The 18,173-nt window shown below is 40.2% G+C and overlaps 14 non-coding genes across 14 annotated transcripts; all 14 read left to right on the forward strand.

The window, feature by feature from the left end:
• The first annotated feature begins 192 nt into the window (after window positions 1–192).
• Window positions 193–264, forward strand: TRNAQ-CUG (transfer RNA glutamine (anticodon CUG)). Its single transcript has one exon. It is a non-coding gene; the product is annotated as a tRNA-Gln (tRNA).
• A 967-nt stretch (window positions 265–1,231) lies between these two features.
• Window positions 1,232–1,313, forward strand: TRNAS-AGA (transfer RNA serine (anticodon AGA)). Its single transcript has one exon. It is a non-coding gene; the product is annotated as a tRNA-Ser (tRNA).
• A 731-nt stretch (window positions 1,314–2,044) lies between these two features.
• Window positions 2,045–2,116, forward strand: TRNAQ-CUG (transfer RNA glutamine (anticodon CUG)). Its single transcript has one exon. It is a non-coding gene; the product is annotated as a tRNA-Gln (tRNA).
• Window positions 2,117–3,083: 967 nt separating this feature from the next.
• TRNAS-AGA (transfer RNA serine (anticodon AGA)) lies at window positions 3,084–3,165 on the forward strand. The gene has a single exon. It is a non-coding gene; the product is annotated as a tRNA-Ser (tRNA).
• Window positions 3,166–3,872: 707 nt separating this feature from the next.
• On the forward strand, window positions 3,873–3,944 carry TRNAQ-CUG (transfer RNA glutamine (anticodon CUG)). The gene has a single exon. It is a non-coding gene; the product is annotated as a tRNA-Gln (tRNA).
• Window positions 3,945–4,911: 967 nt separating this feature from the next.
• Window positions 4,912–4,993, forward strand: TRNAS-AGA (transfer RNA serine (anticodon AGA)). The gene has a single exon. It is a non-coding gene; the product is annotated as a tRNA-Ser (tRNA).
• Window positions 4,994–5,700: 707 nt separating this feature from the next.
• TRNAQ-CUG (transfer RNA glutamine (anticodon CUG)) lies at window positions 5,701–5,772 on the forward strand. Its single transcript has one exon. It is a non-coding gene; the product is annotated as a tRNA-Gln (tRNA).
• Window positions 5,773–6,739: 967 nt separating this feature from the next.
• Window positions 6,740–6,821, forward strand: TRNAS-AGA (transfer RNA serine (anticodon AGA)). The gene has a single exon. It is a non-coding gene; the product is annotated as a tRNA-Ser (tRNA).
• Window positions 6,822–7,528: 707 nt separating this feature from the next.
• TRNAQ-CUG (transfer RNA glutamine (anticodon CUG)) lies at window positions 7,529–7,600 on the forward strand. The gene has a single exon. It is a non-coding gene; the product is annotated as a tRNA-Gln (tRNA).
• Window positions 7,601–8,567: 967 nt separating this feature from the next.
• On the forward strand, window positions 8,568–8,649 carry TRNAS-AGA (transfer RNA serine (anticodon AGA)). The gene has a single exon. It is a non-coding gene; the product is annotated as a tRNA-Ser (tRNA).
• Window positions 8,650–9,313: 664 nt separating this feature from the next.
• Window positions 9,314–9,385, forward strand: TRNAQ-CUG (transfer RNA glutamine (anticodon CUG)). Its single transcript has one exon. It is a non-coding gene; the product is annotated as a tRNA-Gln (tRNA).
• Window positions 9,386–10,353: 968 nt separating this feature from the next.
• TRNAS-AGA (transfer RNA serine (anticodon AGA)) lies at window positions 10,354–10,435 on the forward strand. The gene has a single exon. It is a non-coding gene; the product is annotated as a tRNA-Ser (tRNA).
• Window positions 10,436–11,100: 665 nt separating this feature from the next.
• TRNAQ-CUG (transfer RNA glutamine (anticodon CUG)) lies at window positions 11,101–11,172 on the forward strand. The gene has a single exon. It is a non-coding gene; the product is annotated as a tRNA-Gln (tRNA).
• A 2,731-nt stretch (window positions 11,173–13,903) lies between these two features.
• On the forward strand, window positions 13,904–13,985 carry TRNAS-AGA (transfer RNA serine (anticodon AGA)). Its single transcript has one exon. It is a non-coding gene; the product is annotated as a tRNA-Ser (tRNA).
• The last annotated feature ends 4,188 nt before the right edge of the window (window positions 13,986–18,173 follow it).

Raw genomic sequence — 18,173 nt, forward strand, 5'->3', positions numbered from 1 at the left:
AACTGTCATTGTTGAGATATCATGGAACTCTTGGCACACTTGTGGAAATAAAGTTTAGGAGATATTAATTTACCATTGTGTATTAATTGTAGATTTGCACTACAGCTTTAGAGCCTTTTTTCACCATGATTCATGAGTTCATATGTGCTTTTTAGCACAAAAAAACTGCAGCCAGTTATTTTTTGTGCGTGTGGTTCCATGGTGTAATGGTTAGCACTCTGGACTCTGAATCCAGCGATCTGAGTTCAAATCTCAGTGGAACCTGGGCAGCTCTTTGTACATGTGTTTCAGTTTTTGCACTTACACTGAGTTCTCCTGTGCCAAAGGTTTAACATAAAAAGATAAAAAGAGAAAGTTAAAATCAACATGTAAAACAAAGATTTGAATGTTCCAAGCATCCATGGAGTGATCACTTTGAGTTCTATGGCCAAATCTACCTTTAAAGCAGGATTACGGAAACTTAAAATTGACTTTAAGTTACAGCACTCTTACGAACTGTGTCACGCAAAGCAACCATACCCTATGATTTATGTCAATGTTCACATAACACTTTTTCCAGGTGTATGAAGCTGACAAGGATTTGAAGCTGAAATGGCTTCAGGAAATGTTGGCGTTTTCTTCCTGAATCATCTTTTCTTGTGTTTTTCAGAATTTCCTACAGCGGTTTGTAAACATTTTTGGTGGTGTTTTTCTAAAATTATTTTGGGCATCTTTTGAGTCTGTTTTTGTGGCTTTTCTTTGTAGCTCACAAAATGCACCAAAAGTCTCTCAGGAACATTGAAGGAGTTTTCCTAACCTTGCCATTGAATTGTATTATAAGTATGGAGCTCTTCTAAATGAAAAACACCTGAAAAATGATATGCTTATTTTAGTTAACCGCTTGGCATTTTTGGAAACTTGATGTGGTTAAAAGACGCCCAAAAGCCTGATCATATGAACAGCAAGTCTTTTTTACGTGGAAATTAATTTGTTCAGTGTTTTCAGCATTTTCAGAGTAATTTTCAGGATGTTTTTGGAATGGACCCACTCCAAATCTGCCTTATAAAGAGGTAAAAGTCTTAAACTGTGCATGATTTCCATTGATGATGACTTTAAATCAGATTTTTACATTTTACTGGGACCTGGAAATTTGTTTCTATTTTCTGAGATGTTTTCCAGAGGGATAATCACTGATCTTGATCATGGTGCTATAAGAAAAGGTGTTTGATTCTCATCAAAAATCAACGTCTGAGTAGTCGTGGCCGAGTGGTTAAGGCGATGGACTAGAAATCCATTGGAGTTTCCCCGCGCAGGTTCAAATCCTGCCGACTACGAATATGTTCATATAGTTTTTTGACTGATTACCTGAGAAGATAAATTTGCGTGTGTCCTGTTATGTCATGTTCTGTGTGTCCTGTTATGTCATGTTCTGTGTGTCCTGTTATGTTATGTTATGTCCTGTTTATGCCACATGAAGGTGATATGCAAACTTTGGGCAGGGTTTCTAGAACCAGACTGACTTGATTTTTGGATGCATTTTATATAAGCCGATCTGACGCTACATCCCACGTGCGTCATGCCACTAATTAAAAGAAGCGCCATGAGTGCCACCAGGTAAGTGGTGCATCTCCCTCTTTTGTCTAGCAGTTACAGACCACTGCTTTGGCAGATGTACTGAGACATGCACTTTTATTCACAGCAACCTTGAATTATCTCTTGGATAAAACTTTTTACCACACAATGAAAATTTTTTAGCCACTTCTGGATGAACAGCTTTCTAACAGTATAAGTTTTGCAGTTATTTTTTTCTTACCCTTTTTCCAAGTAACAGATCCAACACTCTATTTACTAGCCACTTTTCATCCACATTTAAAACTGTCATTGTTGAGATATCATGGAACTCTTGGCACACTTGTGGAAATAAAGTTTAGGAGATATTAATTTACCATTGTGTGTTAATTGTAGATTTGCACTACAGCTTTAGAGCCTTTTTTCACCATGATTCATGAGTTCATATGTGCTTTTTAGCACAAAAAAACTGCAGCCAGTTATTTTTTGTGCGTGTGGTTCCATGGTGTAATGGTTAGCACTCTGGACTCTGAATCCAGCGATCTGAGTTCAAATCTCAGTGGAACCTGGGCAGCTCTTTGTACATGTGTTTCAGTTTTTGCACTTACACTGAGTTCTCCTGTGCCAAAGGTTTAACATAAAAAGATAAAAAGAGAAAGTTAAAATCAACATGTAAAACAAAGATTTGAATGTTCCAAGCATCCATGGAGTGATCACTTTGAGTTCTATGGCCAAATCTACCTTTAAAGCAGGATTACGGAAACTTAAAATTGACTTTAAGTTACAGCACTCTTACGAACTGTGTCACGCAAAGCAACCATACCCTATGATTTATGTCAATGTTCACATAACACTTTTTCCAGGTGTATGAAACTGACAAGGATTTGAAGCTGAAATGGCTTCAGGAAATGTTGGCGTTTTCTTCCTGAATCATCTTTTCTTGTGTTTTTCAGAATTTCCTACAGCGGTTTGTAAACATTTTTGGTGGTGTTTTTCTAAAATTATTTTGGGCATCTTTTGAGTCTGTTTTTGTGGCTTTTCTTTGTAGCTCACAAAATGCACCAAAAGTCTCTCAGGAACCTTGAAGGAGTTTTCCTAACCTTGCCATTGAATTGTATTATAAGTATGGAGCTCTTCTAAATGAAAAACACCTGAAAAATGATATGCTTATTTTAGTTAACCGCTTGGCATTTTTGGAAACTTGATGTGGTTAAAAGACGCCCAAAAGCCTGATCATATGAACAGCAAGTCTTTTTTACGTGGAAATTAATTTGTTCAGTGTTTTCAGCATTTTCAGAGTAATTTTCAGGATGTTTTTGGAATGGACCCACTCCAAATCCGCCTTATAAAGAGGTAAAAGTCTTAAACTGTGCATGATTTCCATTGATGATGACTTTAAATCAGATTTTTACATTTTACTGGGACCTGGAAATTTGTTTCTATTTTCTGAGATGTTTTCCAGAGGGATAATCACTGATCTTGATCATGGTGCTATAAGAAAAGGTGTTTGATTCTCATCAAAAATCAACGTCTGAGTAGTCGTGGCCGAGTGGTTAAGGCGATGGACTAGAAATCCATTGGGGTTTCCCCGCGCAGGTTCAAATCCTGCCGACTACGAATATGTTCATATAGTTTTTTGACTGATTACCTGAGAAGATAAATTTGCGTGTGTCCTGTTATGTCATGTTCTGTGTGTCCTGTTATGTTATGTTATGTCCTGTTTATGCCACATGAAGGTGATATGCGAACTTTGGGCAGGGTTTCTAGAACCAGACTGACTTGATTTTTGGATGCATTTTATATAAGCCGATCTGACGCTACATCCCACGTGCGTCATGCCACTAATTAAAAGAAGCGCCATGAGTGCCACCAGGTAAGTGGTGCATCTCCCTCTTTTGTCTAGCAGTTACAGACCACTGCTTTGGCAGATGTACTGAGACATGCACTTTTATTCACAGCAACCTTGAATTATCTCTTGGATAAAACTTTTTACCACACAATGAAAATTTTTTAGCCACTTCTGGATGAACAGCTTTCTAACAGTATAAGTTTTGCAGTTATTTTTTGCTTACCCTTTTTCCAAGTAACAGATCCAACACTCTATTTACTAGCCACTTTTCATCCACATTTAAAACTGTCATTGTTGAGATATCATGGAACTCTTGGCACACTTGTGGAAATAAAGTTTAGGAGATATTAATTTACCATTGTGTATTAATTGTAGATTTGCACTACAGCTTTAGAGCCTTTTTTCACCATGATTCATGAGTTCATATGTGCTTTTTAGCACAAAAAAACTGCAGCCAGTTATTTTTTGTGCGTGTGGTTCCATGGTGTAATGGTTAGCACTCTGGACTCTGAATCCAGCGATCTGAGTTCAAATCTCAGTGGAACCTGGGCAGCTCTTTGTACATGTGTTTCAGTTTTTGCACTTACACTGAGTTCTCCTGTGCCAAAGGTTTAACATAAAAAGATAAAAAGAGAAAGTTAAAATCAACATGTAAAACAAAGATTTGAATGTTCCAAGCATCCATGGAGTGATCACTTTGAGTTCTATGGCCAAATCTACCTTTAAAGCAGGATTACGGAAACTTAAAATTGACTTTAAGTTACAGCACTCTTACGAACTGTGTCACGCAAAGCAACCATACCCTATGATTTATGTCAATGTTCACATAACACTTTTTCCAGGTGTATGAAACTGACAAGGATTTGAAGCTGAAATGGCTTCAGGAAATGTTGGCGTTTTCTTCCTGAATCATCTTTTCTTGTGTTTTTCAGAATTTCCTACAGCGGTTTGTAAACATTTTTGGTGGTGTTTTTCTAAAATTATTTTGGGCATCTTTTGAGTCTGTTTTTGTGGCTTTTCTTTGTAGCTCACAAAATGCACCAAAAGTCTCTCAGGAACCTTGAAGGAGTTTTCCTAACCTTGCCATTGAATTGTATTATAAGTATGGAGCTCTTCTAAATGAAAAACACCTGAAAAATGATATGCTTATTTTAGTTAACCGCTTGGCATTTTTGGAAACTTGATGTGGTTAAAAGACGCCCAAAAGCCTGATCATATGAACAGCAAGTCTTTTTTACGTGGAAATTAATTTGTTCAGTGTTTTCAGCATTTTCAGAGTAATTTTCAGGATGTTTTTGGAATGGACCCACTCCAAATCCGCCTTATAAAGAGGTAAAAGTCTTAAACTGTGCATGATTTCCATTGATGATGACTTTAAATCAGATTTTTACATTTTACTGGGACCTGGAAATTTGTTTCTATTTTCTGAGATGTTTTCCAGAGGGATAATCACTGATCTTGATCATGGTGCTATAAGAAAAGGTGTTTGATTCTCATCAAAAATCAACGTCTGAGTAGTCGTGGCTGAGTGGTTAAGGCGATGGACTAGAAATCCATTGGGGTTTCCCCGCGCAGGTTCAAATCCTGCCGACTACGAATATGTTCATATAGTTTTTTGACTGATTACCTGAGAAGATAAATTTGCGTGTGTCCTGTTATGTCATGTTCTGTGTGTCCTGTTATGTTATGTTATGTCCTGTTTATGCCACATGAAGGTGATATGCGAACTTTGGGCAGGGTTTCTAGAACCAGACTGACTTGATTTTTGGATGCATTTTATATAAGCCGATCTGACGCTACATCCCACGTGCGTCATGCCACTAATTAAAAGAAGCGCCATGAGTGCCACCAGGTAAGTGGTGCATCTCCCTCTTTTGTCTAGCAGTTACAGACCACTGCTTTGGCAGATGTACTGAGACATGCACTTTTATTCACAGCAACCTTGAATTATCTCTTGGATAAAACTTTTTACCACACAATGAAAATTTTTTAGCCACTTCTGGATGAACAGCTTTCTAACAGTATAAGTTTTGCAGTTATTTTTTTCTTACCCTTTTTCCAAGTAACAGATCCAACACTCTATTTACTAGCCACTTTTCATCCACATTTAAAACTGTCATTGTTGAGATATCATGGAACTCTTGGCACACTTGTGGAAATAAAGTTTAGGAGATATTAATTTACCATTGTGTATTAATTGTAGATTTGCACTACAGCTTTAGAGCCTTTTTTCACCATGATTCATGAGTTCATATGTGCTTTTTAGCACAAAAAAACTGCAGCCAGTTATTTTTTGTGCGTGTGGTTCCATGGTGTAATGGTTAGCACTCTGGACTCTGAATCCAGCGATCTGAGTTCAAATCTCAGTGGAACCTGGGCAGCTCTTTGTACATGTGTTTCAGTTTTTGCACTTACACTGAGTTCTCCTGTGCCAAAGGTTTAACATAAAAAGATAAAAAGAGAAAGTTAAAATCAACATGTAAAACAAAGATTTGAATGTTCCAAGCATCCATGGAGTGATCACTTTGAGTTCTATGGCCAAATCTACCTTTAAAGCAGGATTACGGAAACTTAAAATTGACTGTAAGTTACAGCACTCTTACGAACTGTGTCACGCAAAGCAACCATACCCTATGATTTATGTCAATGTTCACATAACACTTTTTCCAGGTGTATGAAACTGACAAGGATTTGAAGCTGAAATGGCTTCAGGAAATGTTGGCGTTTTCTTCCTGAATCATCTTTTCTTGTGTTTTTCAGAATTTCCTACAGCGGTTTGTAAACATTTTTGGTGGTGTTTTTCTAAAATTATTTTGGGCATCTTTTGAGTCTGTTTTTGTGGCTTTTCTTTGTAGCTCACAAAATGCACCAAAAGTCTCTCAGGAACCTTGAAGGAGTTTTCCTAACCTTGCCATTGAATTGTATTATAAGTATGGAGCTCTTCTAAATGAAAAACACCTGAAAAATGATATGCTTATTTTAGTTAACTGCTTGGTATTTTTGGAAACTTGATGTGGTTAAAAGACGCCCAAAAGCCTGATCATATGAACAGCAAGTCTTTTTTACGTGGAAATTAATTTGTTCAGTGTTTTCAGCATTTTCAGAGTAATTTTCAGGATGTTTTTGGAATGGACCCACTCCAAATCCGCCTTATAACGAGGTAAAAGTCTTAAACTGTGCATGATTTCCATTGATGATGACTTTAAATCAGATTTTTACATTTTACTGGGACCTGGAAATTTGTTTCTATTTTCTGAGATGTTTTCCAGAGGGATAATCACTGATCTTGATCATGGTGCTATAAGAAAAGGTGTTTGATTCTCATCAAAAATCAACGTCTGAGTAGTCGTGGCCGAGTGGTTAAGGCGATGGACTAGAAATCCATTGGGGTTTCCCCGTGCAGGTTCAAATCCTGCCGACTACGAATATGTTCATATAGTTTTTTGACTGATTACCTGAGAAGATAAATTTGCGTGTGTCCTGTTATGTCATGTTCTGTGTGTCCTGTTATGTTATGTTATGTCCTGTTTATGCCACATGAAGGTGATATGCGAACTTTGGGCAGGGTTTCTAGAACCAGACTGACTTGATTTTTGGATGCATTTTATATAAGCCGATCTGACGCTACATCCCACGTGCGTCATGCCACTAATTAAAAGAAGCGCCATGAGTGCCACCAGGTAAGTGGTGCATCTCCCTCTTTTGTCTAGCAGTTACAGACCACTGCTTTGGCAGATGTACTGAGACATGCACTTTTATTCACAGCAACCTTGAATTATCTCTTGGATAAAACTTTTTACCACACAATGAAAATTTTTTAGCCACTTCTGGATGAACAGCTTTCTAACAGTATAAGTTTTGCAGTTATTTTTTTCTTACCCTTTTTCCAAGTAACAGATCCAACACTCTATTTACTAGCCACTTTTCATCCACATTTAAAACTGTCATTGTTGAGATATCATGGAACTCTTGGCACACTTGTGGAAATAAAGTTTAGGAGATATTAATTTACCATTGTGTATTAATTGTAGATTTGCACTACAGCTTTAGAGCCTTTTTTCACCATGATTCATGAGTTCATATGTGCTTTTTAGCACAAAAAAACTGCAGCCAGTTATTTTTTGTGCGTGTGGTTCCATGGTGTAATGGTTAGCACTCTGGACTCTGAATCCAGCGATCTGAGTTCAAATCTCAGTGGAACCTGGGCAGCTCTTTGTACATGTGTTTCAGTTTTTGCACTTACACTGAGTTCTCCTGTGCCAAAGGTTTAACATAAAAAGATAAAAAGAGAAAGTTAAAATCAACATGTAAAACAAAGATTTGAATGTTCCAAGCATCCATGGAGTGATCACTTTGAGTTCTATGGCCAAATCTACCTTTAAAGCAGGATTACGGAAACTTAAAATTGACTTTAAGTTACAGCACTCTTACGAACTGTGTCACGCAAAGCAACCATACCCTATGATTTATGTCAATGTTCACATAACACTTTTTCCAGGTGTATGAAAGTGACAAGGATTTGAAGCTGAAATGGCTTCAGGAAATGTTGGCGTTTTCTTCCTGAATCATCTTTTCTTGTGTTTTTCAGAATTTCCTACAGCGGTTTGTAAACATTTTTGGTGGTGTTTTTCTAAAATTATTTTGGGCATCTTTTGAGTCTGTTTTTGTGGCTTTTCTTTGTAGCTCACAAAATGCACCAAAAGTCTCTCAGGAACCTTGAAGGAGTTTTCCTAACCTTGCCATTGAATTGTATTATAAGTATGGAGCTCTTCTAAATGAAAAACACCTGAAAAATGATATGCTTATTTTAGTTAACCGCTTGGCATTTTTGGAAACTTGATGTGGTTAAAAGACGCCCAAAAGCCTGATCATATGAACAGCAAGTCTTTTTTACGTGGAAATTAATTTGTTCAGTGTTTTCAGCATTTTCAGAGTAATTTTCAGGATGTTTTTGGAATGGACCCACTCCAAATCCGCCTTATAAAGAGGTAAAAGTCTTAAACTGTGCATGATTTCCATTGATGATGACTTTAAATCAGATTTTTACATTTTACTGGGACCTGGAAATTTGTTTCTATTTTCTGAGATGTTTTCCAGAGGGATAATCACTGATCTTGATCATGGTGCTATAAGAAAAGGTGTTTGATTCTCATCAAAAATCAACGTCTGAGTAGTCGTGGCCGAGTGGTTAAGGCGATGGACTAGAAATCCATTGGGGTTTCCCCGCGCAGGTTCAAATCCTGCCGACTACGAATATGTTCATATAGTTTTTTGACTGATTACCTGAGAAGATAAATTTGCGTGTGTCCTGTTTTATGCCACATGAAGGTGATATGCGAACTTTGGGCAGGGTTTCTAGAACCAGACTGACTTGATTTTTGGATGCATTTTATATAAGCCGATCTGACGCTACATCCCACGTGCGTCATGCCACTAATTAAAAGAAGCGCCATGAGTGCCACCAGGTAAGTGGTGCATCTCCCTCTTTTGTCTAGCAGTTACAGACCACTGCTTTGGCAGATGTACTGAGACATGCACTTTTATTCACAGCAACCTTGAATTATCTCTTGGATAAAACTTTTTACCACACAATGAAAATTTTTTAGCCACTTCTGGATGAACAGCTTTCTAACAGTATAAGTTTTGCAGTTATTTTTTTCTTACCCTTTTTCCAAGTAACAGATCCAACACTCTATTTACTAGCCACTTTTCATCAACATTTAAAACTGTCATTGTTGAGATATCATGGAACTCTTGGCACACTTGTGGAAATAAAGTTTAGGAGATATTAATTTACCATTGTGTATTAATTGTAGATTTGCACTACAGCTTTAGAGCCTTTTTTCACCATGATTCATGAGTTCATATGTGCTTTTTAGCACAAAAAAACTGCAGCCAGTTATTTTTTGTGCGTGTGGTTCCATGGTGTAATGGTTAGCACTCTGGACTCTGAATCCAGCGATCTGAGTTCAAATCTCAGTGGAACCTGGGCAGCTCTTTGTACATGTGTTTCAGTTTTTGCACTTACACTGAGTTCTCCTGTGCCAAAGGTTTAACATAAAAAGATAAAAAGAGAAAGTTAAAATCAACATGTAAAACAAAGATTTGAATGTTCCAAGCATCCATGGAGTGATCACTTTGAGTTCTATGGCCAAATCTACCTTTAAAGCAGGATTACGGAAACTTAAAATTGACTTTAAGTTACAGCACTCTTACGAACTGTGTCACGCAAAGCAACCATACCCTATGATTTATGTCAATGTTCACATAACACTTTTTCCAGGTGTATGAAACTGACAAGGATTTGAAGCTGAAATGGCTTCAGGAAATGTTGGCGTTTTCTTCCTGAATCATCTTTTCTTGTGTTTTTCAGAATTTCCTACAGCGGTTTGTAAACATTTTTGGTGGTGTTTTTCTAAAATTATTTTGGGCATCTTTTGAGTCTGTTTTTGTGGCTTTTCTTTGTAGCTCACAAAATGCACCAAAAGTCTCTCAGGAACCTTGAAGGAGTTTTCCTAACCTTGCCATTGAATTGTATTATAAGTATGGAGCTCTTCTAAATGAAAAACACCTGAAAAATGATATGCTTATTTTAGTTAACCGCTTGGCATTTTTGGAAACTTGATGTGGTTAAAAGACGCCCAAAAGCCTGATCATATGAACAGCAAGTCTTTTTTTACGTGGAAATTAATTTGTTCAGTGTTTTCAGCATTTTCAGAGTAATTTTCAGGATGTTTTTGGAATGGACCCACTCCAAATCCACCTTATAAAGAGGTAAAAGTCTTAAACTGTGCATGATTCCCATTGATGATGACTTTAAACCAGATTTTTACATTTTACTGGGACCTGGAAATTTGTTTCTATTTTCTGAGATGTTTTCCAGAGGGATAATCACTGATCTTGATCATGGTGCTATAAGAAAAGGTGTTTGATTCTCATCAAAAATCAACGTCTGAGTAGTCGTGGCCGAGTGGTTAAGGCGATGGACTAGAAATCCATTGGGGTTTCCCCGCGCAGGTTCAAATCCTGCCGGCTACGAATATGTTCATGTAGTTTTTTGACTGATTACCTGAGAAGATAAATTTGCGTGTGTCCTGTTTTATGCCACATGAAGGTGATATGCGAACTTTGGGCAGGGTTTCTAGAACCAGACTGACTTGATTTTTGGATGCATTTTATATAAGCCGATCTGACGCTACATCCCACGTGCGTCATGCCACTAATTAAAAGAAGCACCATGAGTGCCACCAGGTAAGTGGTGCATCTCCCTCTTTTGTCTAGCAGTTACAGACCACTGCTGTGGCAGATGTACTGGGACATTCACTTTTATTCACAGCAACCTTGAGTTATCTCTTGGATAAAACTTTTTACCACACAATGAAATTTTTTTAGCCACTTCTGGATGAACAGCTTTCTAACAGTATAAGTTTTGCAGTTATTTTTTTCTTACCCTTTTTCCAAGTAACAGATCCAACACTCTATTTACTAGCCACTTTCCATCAACATTTAAAACTGTCATTGTTGAGATATCATGGAACTCTTGGCACACTTGTGGAAATAAAGTTTAGGAGATATTAATTTACCATTGTGTATTAATTGTAGATTTGCACTACAGCTTTAGAGCCTTTTTTCACCATGATTCATGAGTTCATATGTGCTTTTTAGCACAAAAAAACTGCAGCCAGTTATTTTTTTGTGCATGTGGTTCCATGGTGTAATGGTTAGCACTCTGGACTCTGAGTCCAGCGATCTGAGTTCAAATCTCAGTAGAACCTGGGCAGCTCTTTGTACATGTGTTTCAGTTTTTGCACTTACACTGAGTTCTCCTGTGCCAAAGGTTTAACATAAAAAGAGAAAGTTAAAATCAACATGCAAAACAAAGATTTGAATGTTCCAAGCATCCATGGAGTGATCACTTTGAGTTCTATGGCCAAATCTACCTTTAAAGCAGGATTACGGAAACTTAAAATTGACTTTAAGTTACAGCACTCTTATGAACTGTGTCACGCAAAGCAACCATACCCTATGATTTATGTCAATGTTCACATAACACTTTTTCCAGGTGTATGAAACTGACAAGGATTTGAAGCTGAAATGGCTTCAGGAAATGTTGGCGTTTTCTTCCTGAATCATCTTTTCTTGTGTTTTTCAGAATTTCCTACAGCGATTTGTAAACATTTTTGGTAGTGTTTTTCTAAAATTATTTTGGGCATCTTTTGAGTCTGTTTTTGTGGCTTTTCTTTGTAGCTCACAAAATGCACCAAAAGTCTCTCAGGAACCTTGAAGGAGTTTTCCTAACCTTGCCATTGAATTGTATTATAAGTATGGAGCTCTTCTAAATGAAAAACACCTGAAGAATGATATGCTTATTTTAGTTAACCGCTTGGCATTTTTGGATACTTGATGTGGTTAAAAGATGCCCAAAAGCCTAATCATATGAACAGCAAGTCTTTTTTACGTGGAAATTAATTTGTTCAGTGTTTTCAGCATTTTCAGAGTAATTTTCAGGATGTTTTTGGAATGGACCCACTCCAAATCCACCTTATAAAGAGGTAAAAGTCTTAAACTGTGCATGATTCCCATTGATGATGACTTTAAACCAGATTTTTACATTTTACTGGGACCTGGAAATTTGTTTCTATTTTCTGAGATGTTTTCCAGAGGGATAATCACTGATCTTGATCATGGTGCTATAAGAAAAGGTGTTTGATTGTCATCAAAGGTCAACGTCTGAGTAGTCGTGGCCGAGTGGTTAAGGCGATGGACTAGAAATCCATTGGGGTTTCTCCGTGCTGGTTCAAGTCCTTCTGACTACTAATATGTTCATATAGTTTTTTGACTGATTACCTGAGAAGATAAATTTGCGTGTGTCCTGTTTTATGCCACATGAAGGTGATATGCGAACTTTGGGCAGGGTTTCTAGAACCAGACTGACTTGATTTTTGGATGCATTTTATATAAGCCGATCTGACGCTACATCCCACGTGCGTCATGCCACTAATTAAAAGAAGCGCCATGAGTGCCACCAGGTAAGTGGTGCATCTCCCTCTTTTGTCTAGCAGTTACAGACCACTGCTGTGGCAGATGTACTGGGACATGCACTTTTATTCACAGCAACCTTGAATTATCTCTTGGATAAAACTTTTTACCACACAATGAAACATTTTTAGCCACTTCAGGATGAACAGCTTTCTAACAGTATAAGTTTTGCAGTTATTTTTTTCTTACCCTTTTTCCAAGTAACAGATCCAACACTCTATTTACTAGCCACTTTCCATCAACATTTAAAACTGTCATTGTTGAGATATCATGGAACTCTTGGCACACTTGTGGAAATAAAGTTTAGGAGATATTAATTTACCATTGTGTATTAATTGTAGATTTGCACTACAGCTTTAGAGCCTTTTTTCACCATGATTCAGGAGTTCATATGTGCTTTTTAGCACAAAAAAACTGCAGCCAGTTACTTTTTTGTGCATGTGGTTCCATGGTGTAATGGTTAGCACTCTGAATCCAGCCATCTGAGTTCAAATCTCAGTGGAACCTGGGCAGCTCTTTGTACATGTGTTTCAGTTTTTTGCACTTACACTGAGTTCTCCTGTGCCAAAGGTTTAACATAAAAAGAGAAAGTTAAAATCAACATGCAAAACAAAGGTTTGAATGTTCCAAGCATCCATGGAGTGATCACTTTGAGTTCTATGGCCAAATCTACCTTTAAAGCAGGATTACGGAAACTTAAAATTGACTTTAAGTTACAGCACTCTTACGAACTGTGTCACGCAAAGCAACCATACCCCATGATTTATGTCAATGTTCACATAACACTTTTTCCAGGTGTATGAAACTGACAAGGATTTGAAGCTGAAATGGCTTCAGGAAATGTTGGCGTTTTCTTCCTGAATCATCTTTTCTTGTGTTTTTCAGAATTTCCTACTGCGGTTTGTAAACATTTTTGGTGGTGTTTTTCTAAAATTATTTTGGGCATCTTTTGAGTCTGTTTTTGTGGCTTTTCTTTGTAGCTCACAAAATGCACCAAAAGTCTCTCAGGAACCTTGAAGGAGTTTTCCTAACCTTGCCTTTGAATTGTATTATAAGTATGGAGCTCTTCTAAATGAAAAACACCTGAAGAATGATATGCTTATTTTAGTTAACCGCTTGGCATTTTTGGAAACTTGATGTGGTTAAAAGACGCCCAAAAGCCTGATCATATGAACAGCAAGTCTTTTTTACGTGGAAATTAATTTGTTCAGTGTTTTCAGCATTTTCAGAGTAATTTTCAGGATGTTTTTGGAATGGACCCACTCCAAATCCGCCTTATAAAGAGGTAAAAGTCTTAAACTGTGCATGATTCCCATTGATGATGACTTTAAATCAGATTTTTACATTTTACTGGGACCTGGAAATTTGTTTCTATTTTCTGAGATGTTTTCCAGAGGGATAATCACTGATCTTGATCATGGTGCTATAAGAAAAGGTGTTTGATTCTCATCAAAAATCAACGTCTGAGTAGTCGTGGCCGAGTGGTTAAGGCGATGGACTAGAAATCCATTGGGGTTTCCCCGCGCAGGTTCAAATCCTGCCGACTACGAATATGTTCATATAGTTTTTTGACTGATTACCTGAGAAGATAAATTTGCGTGTGTCCTGTTTTATGCCACATGAAGGTGATATGTGAACTTTGGGCAGGGTTTCTAGAACCAGACTGACTTGATTTTTGGATGCATTTTATATAAGCCGATCTGACGCTACATCCCACGTGCGTCATGCCACTAATTAAAAGAAGCGCCATGAGTGCCACCAGGTAAGTGGTGCATCTCCCTCTTTTGTCTAGCAGTTACAGACCACTGCTGTGGCAGATGTACTGGGACATGCACTTTTATTCACAGCAACCTTGAATTATCTCTTGGATAAAACTTTTTACCACACAATGAAACATTTTTAGCCACTTCAGGATGAAAAGCTTTCTAACAGTATAAGTTTTACAGTTATTTTTTCTTACCCTTTTTCCAAGTAACAGATCCAACACTCTATTTACTAGTCACTTTTCATCAACATTTAAAACTGTCATTGTTGAGATATCATGGAACTCTTGGCACACTTGTGGAAATAAAGTTTAGGAGATATTAATTTACCATTGTGTATTAATTGTAGATTTGCACTACAGCTTTAGAGCCTTTTTTCACCATGATTCATGAGTTCATATGTGCTTTTTAGCACAAAAAAACTGCAGCCAGTTATTTTTTGTGTGTGTGGTTCCATGGTGTAATGGTTAGCACTCTGGTAGTGTTGAGCATTCCGATGCTGCAAGTATCGGGTATCGGCCGATACTTGCTGTATCGGAATTCCGATACCGGGATTCCGATACTCTTGTGGTATCGGGTATCGGGTATCGGAACAACATTAATGTTAAAATGTGTAAAATAGAGAATTAAAATAAAAAATATCGCTATACTCACCTGTCCGACGCAGCCGGGACCTCAGCGCAGGAACCGGCAGCGTTGTTTGTTTAAAATTCCCGCTTTTACATGGTTACGCGAAGTCCCGGCTTGTGATTGGTCAGGGCGGCCATGTTGCCGGGCCGCGGACCAATCACAGCAAGCCGTGACGAAAATACGTCACGGCTTGCTGTGATTGGTCCGCGTCCCGGCAACATGGCCGCCATTAACCAATCACAAGCCGTGACGTCACGGGAGGCTGGAAACGCGCTCATTTTAAAAAGGGCGCGTGTCCAGCCTCCCGTGACGTCACGGCTTGTGATTGGTTGCGTCGCGGTCAACCAATCACAAGCCCGGAGGCTGGACACGCGCCCATTTCAAAATGAGCGCGTCCAGCCTCCCGGCTTGTGATTGGTTGATCGCGGCGCAACCAATCACAAGCCGTGACGTCACGGGAGGCTGGACACGCGCCCATTTCAAAATGAGCGCGTCCAGCCTCCCGGCTTGTGATTGGTTGATCGCGGCGCAACCAATCACAAGCCGTGACGTCACGGGAGGCTGGACACGCGCCCATTTCAAAATGAGCGCGTGTCCAGCCTCCCGTGACGTCCCGGCTTGTGATTGGTCAGGGCGGCCATATTGCCGGGACGCGGACCAATCACAGCAAGCCGTGACGTAATTTCGTCACGGCTTGCTGTGATTGGTCCGCGTCCCGGCAACATGGCCGACCTGACCAATCACAAGCCGGGAATTCACGTAACCAAGTAATAGCGCGATTTTTAAACAAACAACGCTGCCGGTTCCCTCGCTGAAGTCCCGGCTGCGTCGGACAGGTGAGTATAGCAATATTTTTTATTTTAATTCTTTCTTTTACACATTTATATGGTTCCCAGGGCCTGAAGGAGAGTTTCCTCTCCTTCAGACCCTGGGAACCATCAGGAATACCGTCCGATACTTGAGTCCCATTGACTTGTATTGGTATCGGGTATCGGTATCGGATTGGATTCCGATACTGTGACGGTATCGGCCGATACTTTCCGATACCGATACTTTCAAGTATCGGACGGTATCGCTCAACACTACACTCTGGACTTTGAATCCAGTGATCTGAGTTCAAATCTCAGTGGAACCTGGGCAGCTCTTTGTACATGTGTTTCAGTTTTTGCACTTACACTGAGTTCTCCTGTGCCAAAGGTTTAACATAAAAAGAGAAAGTTAAAATCAACATGCAAAACAAAGACTTGAATGTTCCAAGCATCCATGGAGTGATCACTTTGAGTTCTATGGCCAAATCTACCTTTAAAGCAGGATTACGGAAACTGAAAATTGACTTTAAGTTACAGCACTCTTACGAACTGTGTCACGCAAAGCAACCATACCCCATGATTTATGTCAATGTTCACATAACACTTTTTCCAGGTGTATGAAACTGACAAGGATTTGAAGCTGAAATGGCTTCAGGAAATGTTGGCGTTTTCTTCCTGAATCATCTTTTCTTGTGTTTTTCAGAATTTCCTACAGCGGTTTGTAAACATTTTTGGTGGTGTTTCTCTAAAATTATTTTGGGCATCTTTTGAGTCTGTTTTTGTGGCTTTCCTTTGTAGCTCACAAAATGCACCAAAAGTCTCTCAGGAACATTGAAGGAGTTTTCCTAACCTTGCCATTGAATTGTATTATAAGTATGAAGCTCTTCTAAATGAAAAACACCTGAATAATTATATGCTTATTTTAGATAACCGCTTGGCATTTTTGGAAACTTGATGTGGTTAAAAGACGCCCAAAAGCCTGATCATATGAACAGCAAGTCTTTTTTACGTGGAAATTAATTTGTTCAGTGTTTTCAGCATTTTCAGTGTAATTTTCAGGATGTTTCTGGAATGGACCCACTCCAAATCCGCCTTATAAAGAGGTAAAAGTCTTAAACTGTGCATGATTCCCATTGATGATGACTTTAAATCAGATTTTTACATTTTACTGGGACCTGGAAATTTGTTTCTATTTTCTGAGATGTTTTCCAGAGGGATAATCACTGATCTTGATCATGGTGCTATAAGAAAAGGTGTTTGATTCTCATCAGAGGTCAATGTCTGAGTAGTCATGGCCGAATGGTAAAGGCGATGGACTAGAAATCCATTGGGGTTTCCCTGCGCTGGTTCAAAATCCTGCTGACTACAAATATGTTCATATAGTTTTTTGACTGATTACCTGAGAAGATAAATTTGCGTGTGTCCTGTTTTATGCCACATGAAGGTGATATGCGAACTTCGGGCAGGGTTTCTAGAACCAGACTGACTTGATTTTTGCATGCTTCTAATATATAATTGCCTAGAATACTACTTCCTGCAATTTGTGCCAACTTCCGTGGCTTTGTCCGGAGCTATTGTCCGGAGCTATTGTCCGGAGCTAATGTCCGTAGCTAATGTCCATAGCTAATGTCCGGAGATAAGTGACGTCACCAGTGTCCTACACCCAGGCAGAGCACAGTGGCCCCAGGCACAGCACAGGGGCCCCAGGCAGAACATGGGGCCCCAGGCAGAGCACAGGGGCCCCAGGCAGAGCACATGGGCCCCAGGCAGCATATGGGGCCCCAGGCAGAGCACAGGGGCCCCAGGCAGCATATGGGGCCCCAGGCAGAGCACAGTGGCCACAGGCAAAGCACACACCAAATCGGAGGCCGAGGGGCCCCGCCAACCAAATCGGAGGCAGAGGAGCCCCGCCCACCAAATCGAAGGCCGAGCGGCCCCGCCCACCAAAGCGGAGGCCGAGGGGCCCGGCCCCGCCCACCAAAGCGGAGGCCGAGGGGCCCCGACCACCACATCGGAGGCCGAGGGGCCCCGCCCACCAAATCGGAGGCCGAGGGTCCCCGCCCACCAAATCGGAGGCCGAGGGTCCCCGCCCACCAAATCGGAGGCCGAGGGTCCCCGCCCACCAAATCGGAGGCCGAGGGTCCCCGCCCACCAAATTGGAGGCCGATGGTCCCCGCCCACCAAATCGGAGGCCGAGGGGCCCCGCCCACCAAATCGGAGGCCGAGGGTCCCCGCTCACCAAATCGGAGGCCGGGGGTCCCCGCCCTCCAAATCAGAGGCCGAGGGGCCCCGCCCACCACATCGGAGGCCGAGGGGCCCCGCCAACCAAATCGGAGGCCGAGGGGCCCCGCCCACCAAATCGGAGGCCAAGGGTCCCCGCCCACCAAATCGGAGGCCGAGGGTCCCCGCCCACTAAATCGGAGGCCGAGGGTCCACATCATCCAAATCGGAGGCCGAGGGGCCCCGTCCACCAAATCGGAGGCCGACGGGCCCCCGCCCACCAAAGCGGAGGCCGAGGGTCCCCGCCCACCAAAT

Source organism: Ranitomeya variabilis, chromosome 2, assembly GCF_051348905.1.
Source record: "Ranitomeya variabilis isolate aRanVar5 chromosome 2, aRanVar5.hap1, whole genome shotgun sequence".
NCBI lineage: Eukaryota > Metazoa > Chordata > Amphibia > Anura > Dendrobatidae > Ranitomeya > Ranitomeya variabilis.